The sequence below is a fragment of the Sapajus apella genome, unplaced genomic scaffold (assembly GCF_009761245.1).
Source record: "Sapajus apella isolate SASKATOON/1434 unplaced genomic scaffold, GSC_monkey_1.0 scaffold215, whole genome shotgun sequence".
NCBI lineage: Eukaryota > Metazoa > Chordata > Mammalia > Primates > Cebidae > Sapajus > Sapajus apella.
Genome location: NW_022437155.1, coordinates 779,801 through 788,912, shown reverse-complemented (window position 1 = coordinate 788,912; position 9,112 = coordinate 779,801).

Sequence of the window (9,112 nt, the reverse complement as noted above, 5' to 3'; positions counted from 1 at the left end):
AGCCGTGTCTACAGGGGACCCCCAGCCCTGCCCACCAGCCGTGTCTATAGCCTCCACTGGACAAGCGACTGAGTTCAGGAACTTTCTCCTGATGAGACCACAGACCATGGACGGCCTCTGGTAGGTTTTCAGAGGCTGCGCACTGAGTGTCTTCATGTTCCTGTTTCACCATTTTTTTTGAGACAGAGTCTCGCTCTGTCGCCCAGCTGGAGTGCAGTGGTGGGATCCCGGCTCACTGCAACCTCCACCCCCCAAGTTCAAGCAATTCTTCTGTCTCAGCCTTCCAAGCAGTTAGGATTACAGGAGCCTGCCACCATGCCCGGCTAATTTTTTGTATTTTTAGTAGAGATAGGGTTTCACCATGTTGGTCAGGCTGGTTTCTAACTCCTGACCTCAAGTGATCCACCCACCTTGGCCTCCCAAAGTGCTGGGATGACAGGTGTGAGCCACCGCATCCGGCCCCTGCTTCGCCTTTTGATGAGGAGGGCTGAAGGATAACACATTAAATTGTTAAGTCTCCGCCCCAAGGTGAGCATAACATGCAAGTAATGTGCATTGGGGGAAGCAGAAAAGTTCTTCTTTAAAGTTTCCTTTCCTGTTAAACAGTAAATCGTTAAGTGTGCTAATAACTCTTTGGTAAGCCCTATCCTATGTAACTGTTAGACATGCCATGCTTACAGGCACATAGTATATATTCTATGCTCTTGTAATTTAGTATATTCTGTGCCTTTGTAATTTAACCAAAATATCTGCAGGACGTGCTCACAGGCATGTCCCAGCTCTCCATTGCTTTTACCTGTTTAGAAGTTTTTTTTTTTTTTTTTTTTTTTGAGTCGGAGTTTCGCTCTTGTTACCCAGGCTGGAGTGCAATGGCGCGATCTCGGCTCACCGCAACCTCCGCCTCCTGGGTTCAGGCAATTCTTCTGCCTCAGCCTCCCGAGTAGCTGGGACTACAGGCGCGCGCCACCACGCCCAGCTAATTTTTGTATTTTTAGTAGAGACGGGGTTTCACCATGTTGACCAGGATGGTCTCTATCTCTTGACCTCGTGATCCACCCGCCTCGGCCTCCCAAAGTGCTGGGATTACAGGCTTGAGCCACCGCGCCCGGCAAGAAAAGTTTTAAGTTGTTAGCCAAGCGGGGTTTAGTTTGAATTGTGAGGTCTGGCGCCAACCAACAGAAATCAGACACAGCAGTAAGGGCGACCCCAAATGGGTCAGGGATAAATATGTTTGCTTTTCCTTTATTCATTGTCTTCTCGTGCCAAGATGGCTAGCAAGAGCGCCATTCCTGCAGTCCAGGAAGTAAAAATTGCTTTGCTGAGAGATCGATTGTCAGTGCTGATTTTTCTGTGCGGCACCGAGCATCTGTTTCCAGCATGCATGCCTGCCCATCACACGTGTGCATGATCCGCCCTCGGTGAACACTCGTCCGATAGCCTGTTGAACGTGTGCACCTGGCCAGTCCGTTCCGCGGCGCCTGCCTCCGGTTTCGGCTGGAGGCCTGCTTCCCAGCTTACAGGTCCTACCCCTTTATATGAAACAAATTCTCCTCTCTACATTTATAAATCGTGTGATTTTTCAGTTGACAAGACGTTGCCGGGGGGCCACCACTCTGTGAATTCTGTGACACCAGGGGCGCATTTCCCTCTAAGTGGGATTTGATACCTGTGACCCGCCCATTCGTGCTTTTGATCCTTTGCAGATGTCTGTGGGGTCCCGGCCATGGCCAAGGCCTGATCACTGCCTCTTGTACTTGGCCCTTGACTTCCTATGAGACAGCCCCCACCCTCCCTTCCGAAGAGCCTTCAGAAACCCACTGGACACGGCCTGGCCCCTCCGCTGAGCTGGATGTGGGACACAGCAGGAGCCAGTGCACAGGGAGAGGACGTGCAGGATGGCTAATGATTGGGTCATCCATTTCAGTAGTGCTAAGTTCTACCAAGGAGGAAAGGGGTGTGGGGGTGGGGATCAGAAGGCTGCTCGGGAGCTGGCCTGGCCTCCCTTCTCCTCACACCGTCCCTTCTTTTTAATTTATTTTTTGAGACAGAGTCTCGCTCTGTTGCCCAGGCTGAGTGCAGTAGGGCGATCTCGGCTCACTGCGACCTCCACCTCCCGGGTTCGAGCAATTCTCGTGCTTCAGCCTCCCGAGTAGCTGGGACTGCAGGCCGCGCCACCGTGCCTGGCTAATTTTTGTATTTTTACATAGAGAAATTATCCGGGTGCAGTATCAAGTGCCTGTAGTCCCAGGGGGAGTCTCACCATGTTGGCCAGGATAGTCTCAATCTCTTGACCTGATGATCTGCCTGCTTCGGCCTCCCAAAGTGCTGGGATTACTGGCATGAGCCACTGCGCCCGGCCCACACCGTCCCTTCTCACGTCAGATTCTACTGGCTTTGACTCCAGCTGCACTCAGAACACAGCCTTGCCATCAGCTGTCACTGTGGCCCTGGGTCAGCTCCTCGCTGGCTCCTGCTCCCACCCTTGCCCCCTAGAGTCTGCTCTCCCCCAGTCTAAGGCAGCTCTCCTCCCTCCTCTGCTCAAAACCCTCCCATGGCTCACACTTCACTAGGCCAGAAGCCCAAGTCCTCACCACGGCCTCATCTTTGTCCACTGGCTCCACCTCTCCAGCCTCCGCGCTCCCCTCAAAGCTCCTGCACCTGTTCTTTCTGCTCCCGGCACTCTTCCCTGTGCGCAGGCTCAGCCCTCCCATGGCACCTCCAGGTCTCAGGTCTCCCAAAGAGCATCTTCTGCTTAAACTTGGACCGTCCTTCCTCCAGCCCTTCCTTGTTGACTCATTCGTTGCCATCTCCTAAGGAAGGGAGGGAGATTTAAACGGGACATGAAGGAGCAGTAGGAATCAGCTCGGTCCAGGAGGTGGTGGTGATGGGGTAGAGGGGTTGGGTGTGAAGACCCAGGGCAGGAGGGAGGGGGCCTTGGAGGGACTGAACAGGCCCATGAGGCTGTGCACGCAGACAGGGGCGGGGCACGTGGGAGAGCAGTCAAGGTGGCGGGGGCTCTGTTGGCCTCGTCTGTCTCTGCCCCGCCCTCCCCCGTGGCCCCGTCTTGTTATGGCATCTCAGGCCATCAGCCTCCTGCACACACCCTGTTCCCCTGTTCCCAGGTGATTATAAACACTGTCAAGGTGACAGCTCGCTCTTCCCAGCCTCGTTTGCACCCTACAGAGCGAGCCCCTGCAGGACGGATAAACAGCTGTGAGAACCAGTCAGCCAATCTCACAGCGAGGGGGTGTAGGGGTTGGGAACCCAGGGTTAGGCAAGGTCAAGGACCCCACAGCCCCCTTTTAGCCTTGAACTCTAAGGAGGGGTATGACAGCTGCTTGGGTGGGGCAAAGAGTGTTTTCGAAGGAGCCAGGCAGGAAGAAAGAGAAAGTAGTTCTCCATGGCTCTCCTGGGAGGTGAAAGACTAAAAACTTGGAGGGCTTCCTGAAAGAGGCAAACCCAAGGTAGCTGGCCCGTCTCACCTCACTGGGGAGCTTCTGTCCCATTCCTTCCAGATCCCAGAGACTTGGCCTAGGTCCTGCTGAGCCTGGACACTGTACCCTGCTTCCCTTTGGGCAGGGCCCCTCTCCCCCAGATTCCCAGGCCCAGAGGGAGCCACAGGAAGTGGGACGAGGCGCTGGCTCTGTCTGCTCAGGGACACGGGTTAATTCATCAGGCTTTGCCCTTTCCTGGTGCTTTTGCACCCTGGAGCTGAATATTCAGGCCGGCTCCCTGACTTAGCTCCGGCCTGCGTCTGACTGGCTCTATTTTTAAAGCCCAGAGGACAGCTGACGAAAATGTTTAAAAAGAAACCAAATGTTTAACATGTAGAAGCCTGGTGCCGCTGTTTTGTTCGGAAAGCAGGATGACATGTGGTTTGCCCCTGCCCCCGGAAGGGTACAGGGCACTGCAGCAAGGCGGGGGGCTCAGGGAACCCAGGTCAGGCCCCAGCTTTGCCACTTACCTCTGTGTGAACTTGGCCAGGCCCCTTCTCCTCCTGTGCCTCAGTTTCCACTATGTGAAAAGAGAAGTTAGGATGAGTTGGATTTCCCTCATTAGACTTTGGGTGATTCAAGAGCCGTTTTTCTTTTTCTTTTTTTCTTTGTCTTTTGAGACAGGGTTTTGCTCTTGTGGCCCAGCTGGAGTGCAATGGCATGATCTCGGCTCACCGCAACCTCTGCCCCCCAAAGTGCTGGGATTATAGGCGTGAGCTACTGTGCCCAGCCTCAAGGGCTGTTTTTCTACAGGGAGTGGGTGGTGGGGGCAGGCTCTTCCTCTGTTCCCCACCCTTCTCCTTTAGTATGGCTAACTCCCCTAGAAAGCTCCACTTTCTTTTTTTTTTTTTTTTGAGACGGAGTTTCACTCTTGTTACCCAGGCTGGAGTGCAATGGCGCGATCTCGGCTCACCGCAACCTCCGCCTCCCGGGTTCAGGCAATTCTCCTGCCTCAGCCTCCTGAGTCGCTGGGATTACAGGCACGTGCCACCATGCCCAGCTAATTTTTTGTATTTTTAGTGGAGACGGGGTTTCACCATGTTGACCAGGATGGTCTCGATCTCTTGACCTCGTGATCCACCCGCCTCGGCCTCCCAAAGTGCTGGGATTACAGGCTTGAGCCACCGCGCCCGGCGAAAGCTCCACTTTCTAACTAGGAGGAAAGGCCTCCTGCAGGCCCCTCGCAGGGGCTGGGGAGGTCTTGGGAACAGAAGTTGGCAGCCTTCATCTTTAATCCGCAGCTCACATGCAGGGTCACCATGTAAACTTTTGGGTCTCAGCTTTAACATCTTTAAAAAGGGGCGTGGCAGTGCCCTCCCGGCTCACCTCACACACCTGTAGCAGAAATCCAATGTCATGGTAAATGTATGTGATCAACGATGCTTGGAGTTCCTTCAGTGCCACCAATTTCCACGTACTCGAATCCAGATACTGACTGACCATGTACCAGTACCAACAAAACCCCATCATTGACACGCAGCATGGGGCCAGCTACCTAGGTGACATGATTTCTGAGCTAGAAATCCAGCAAGAAACAGCAGTATGAGTCATGCAGGCCACTGGCGCCTCTCAGTTCTCCGTCGCAGGGCAGAGCTGGCACCTTGAGGATGTGGCACAGGGTTCACGCCCACAGGGTTCCTCTTTGGCGGGGGTGGTGGCTGCAGTAATCTCTCCAGCCCATTCGTCCTCTGCACATGGTCTGTCTCCCCTCGGTTCTGGGAGGACGTGTAACTTGCTGAGGAGCAGCAGAATGTGTGAAGAAATGCAGCTGCTGCTTCGTTTGCTGAAATGCCATGTGAGCAGACCAGCTGCCTGAGTTGCCATGCTGTGAGGAAGCTCAACAAGCCACGCAAATAAACATAAGAGGGAGAGGTGCCCGGCCAGGGGCTCAGAACCACAAGCACACGATAGACTGTTTGGCCAAGTGGTCCCGGAATTCCTCAGGCACAAAAATTATGAGAAACAACAGGGTTATCTCTGCGGCTAACTTTTGAGTGCTTTGTTTCACAGAGTAGTAATTGACTCAGAGGTGGTTGGCGCAGACCGGAGGGCAGGTCTTCCCTCAAAAGTCTTGTCTGTGGTTTAGAGTTGGGGTTGAGACTTTGGAGAGGTAAATGAAATGAGCACAGAAGTTACCAATGCCACTTCCTGGTGGAAAAGCCTGTGTGCTACTCTCTTCCCTGCTCTGGCAAACTTCAAAGCCTCCTTTTGAGGTGGGGATATCTTTTTGAGACAGAGTCTCACTCTGTCATCCAGGCTGGAGTGCAGTGGCACAATCTTGGCTCACTGCAACCTCCGCTTCCCGGGTTGAAGCGATTCTCCTGCCTCAGCCTCCTGAGTAGCTGGGATTAGAGGTGTGCGCCACCAAGCCCAGCTAATATTTATATTTTTAGTAGAGATGGTGTTTCACCATGTTGGTCAGGATGGTATTGAACTGCTGACCTTGTGATCCACCCACCTTGGCCTCCCAAAGTGCTGGGATTACAGGCGTGAGCCACCATGCCTGGCCGAGATGGGGGTATCTTAAGATGGTGAAACACGTTAGTCTGAGCGGGTCCCGAAGATCTGCAAAGAGAGAGACCCTTCCCATCAAGCTAAACCTTAGTGGTAATAAGCCCTTGAGACTTGGGGGGTGTTTGTTACTGCAGCTGAAAACGCCCTCTCCTGACTGATACTCGATACAAACAAATAATAAGAGTGAAATGTTTCCCATGTTATTGTTGAGAGCCTGGGATATTGAGAACGTTCAGTTAACCATCGGCTCTTATTAAAATACCAATTCCCGTGTCTAAATCCAGACCCTGAGATGTCGAGTTGAGTGCAGGAAGTTTGTTTGGAAACTGATTCCTGGAAGCACTGGTGGTAAGGTAGGGAAGTGAGATGACGAAGAGAAGGAAATTGATTAGAGGGTGCAGGGATGAGAAGCTTACTGCTGTGGGTAACCGGGGTTTGGTCCTTCTGGGGACTTCTGGGAGACCGTGTACAGCATGCTTTGGGTCATCCCGACCCAGAGGTATGGGAGCCAGGGATTTACCCACCTGCCCCCATCCATCGTTAGGTGAGGGCTGCTCCTGGGGTGGCGGGCTACTCCTAGGGTGTCAGCTGCCAGGCCCTCAGGCTTGCCCTGGGCACACAGCAGCGTGTCCTTGGGCCAGGGGAAGTCCTTGGGCAGAGCCTTGGCTTTGCAGGGAGGGACTGTTGGGGAGAACCGACTTTGGCTGCTCCGGGAGGGTGGGGAGGCATCCTTCTTTACACACAAGAAAAGAAGCTCTGGGAGTCCTCTGTGCCACAGCCTGACCACGACCTCTGGCTCATTTGACTTCGGCATGGCTGACAGGCAAAGCTGCCAAGGCTCAGCGAGGGAAGGGGGGCCAGGAGAGGCCGAATCTGGGGCACACGCTTGTCTGTCCTCATCCCTGCAGGTGTTTCCTCTTCCCAGTCCCTGTTTGCTATTGACCGCCCTGCTCCCGGCAGCATCCATGCACGGCTCATCCACCGTTTGGACACATTTATCTAGTACCTTCTAGGGCCTTGTAGGAGGAGTCAAGCAAGGCTTCGAAGGGACATATAATTAATTAGGGTGAAAAGCATAGAAACAAATAATTCAGGACCCAGAAATGCATTTCGATTGATGGAGCACAGAGTCCTGCCGAGAAGTTGCTCCTGTGCTTGAAGCCCCCATGGGGAGGGAACTTGCCTGCCCTGGGATGAGTCTACACCCTCCCGATCAGGTTTTTGGATTTTAGGGATGGAGAAGAAAAGGTTCTTGAAGACATCCCAAGAGGCCTCTGACCGAGATAATGGAGATGGCAGGAGTAGGGGTCTGGGGTCTCCAAGATTAAAGCAGGCAGGGATTTGGGGGCCTTGGACACCACGGGATCGATGCCACTGAATACCAGGAGACACTAGGGTGCTGATCAGGGTGATGCCAGCTGGGCTTCCTCTGTGGAGGGTCAGGACTCACCCACTTGGTGCCGGATGGCCAGGTTCTCATTCATTCTGTGGGTCTGAGAAGGGAGGAGATCCCACACCAATTCACTGGGTCAGTGGCTGCTCAAATGGGATTTAAAATGACTTTAGGGCAGGTGCAGTAGCTCATGCCTGTAATTCTAGCACTTTGGGAGGTCGAGGTGGGCAGAACACCTGAGATCAGGAGTTTGAGGCCAGCCTTGCCAACATGGTGAAACCCCATCTCTACTAAAAATGTAAAAATTAGCCAGGCGTGGTGGTAGGCACCTGTAATCCCAGCTACTTGGGAGGCTGAGGTGGGAAAATTGCTTGAACCCGGGAGGCAGAGGCTACAGTGAGCTGAGATCATGCCACTGCACTCCAGCCTGGGTGACAGAGTGAGACCCTGTCTCAAAATAAAACTTAAAAAAATGAAATAAGCCGGGCGCGGTGGCTCAAGCCTGTAATCCCAGCACTTTGGGAGGCCAAGGCGGGTGGATCACAAGGTCAAGAGATCGAGACCATCCTGGTCAACATGGTGAAACCCCGTCTCTACTAAAAATACAAAACATTAGCTGGGCATGGTGGCACGTGCCTGTAATCCCAGCTACTCAGGAGGCTGAGGCAGGAGAATTGCCTGAACCCAGGAGGCGGTGAGCCGAGATCGTGCCATTGCACTCCAGCCTGGGTAACAAGAGCGAAACTCCGTCTCAAAAAATAATAATAATAAATAAAATGACTTTAAAAAAATAAAGAGGTATGAATAAAAACAACACACTGAAGCTTGGGGGATGCAGCAAAAGTAGTGCTAAAAAGAAATTTTAGACCTGTTAAATGCTTATGGTAAAAAATAAGAAAGATCTTAGCCGGGCGCGGTGGCTCATGCCTGTAATCCCAGCACTTTGGGAGGCTGAGGCAGGCAGATCACAAGGTCAAGAAATCAAGACCATCCTGGCTAACATGGTGAAACTCCATCTCTACTAAAAATATAAAAATTAGCCAGGCACGATGTCACACCCTATAGTCCCAGCTACTCAGGAGGCTGAGGTTGGAGACTTACTTGAACCTGGGAGGCAGAAGTTGCAGTGAGCCAAGATGGTGCCACTGCACTCCAGCCTGGGTGACAGAGTGAGACTCTGTTTCGAAAAAAATAAAGAAGAAGAAGAAGAAAGGTCTCAAATCAACAACTTGACTTTACAACTTAAGGAACTAGGAAAAAAAAAACCCACCAAAACCAGACTAAGCCTAAACTGCAGAAGAGAGGAAATAATTTAGATTAGAGCCGAGATCAATAAAATAGAGAAGGGAAAAGCAATGAAACAAAAGTTGATTATTTTAAAAGACCAATGAAAATGGACAAAGCTAACAAGAATGACTAAGAAAAAAAGAGAAAAAACTCAAATTATCAAAATCAGAAATGAAAGTAGGAATATTACCACTGATTTTACAGAAATAAAAAGGATTATATTTGGTGAACACTTGTACGCCAACAAATTGGATAACCTAATGAAGCATACAAATTCTTAGAAATACACAAACTAGGATTTCCAGCTCTCTGGAATCCCCTCCCACATAATGGGAACCCCCCCCCCAAAAAAAAGAAGAAATACACAAACTATTGAAACTAAATCACAAAGAAATAGAAAATCTGAATAGACCTGTCACTGGTA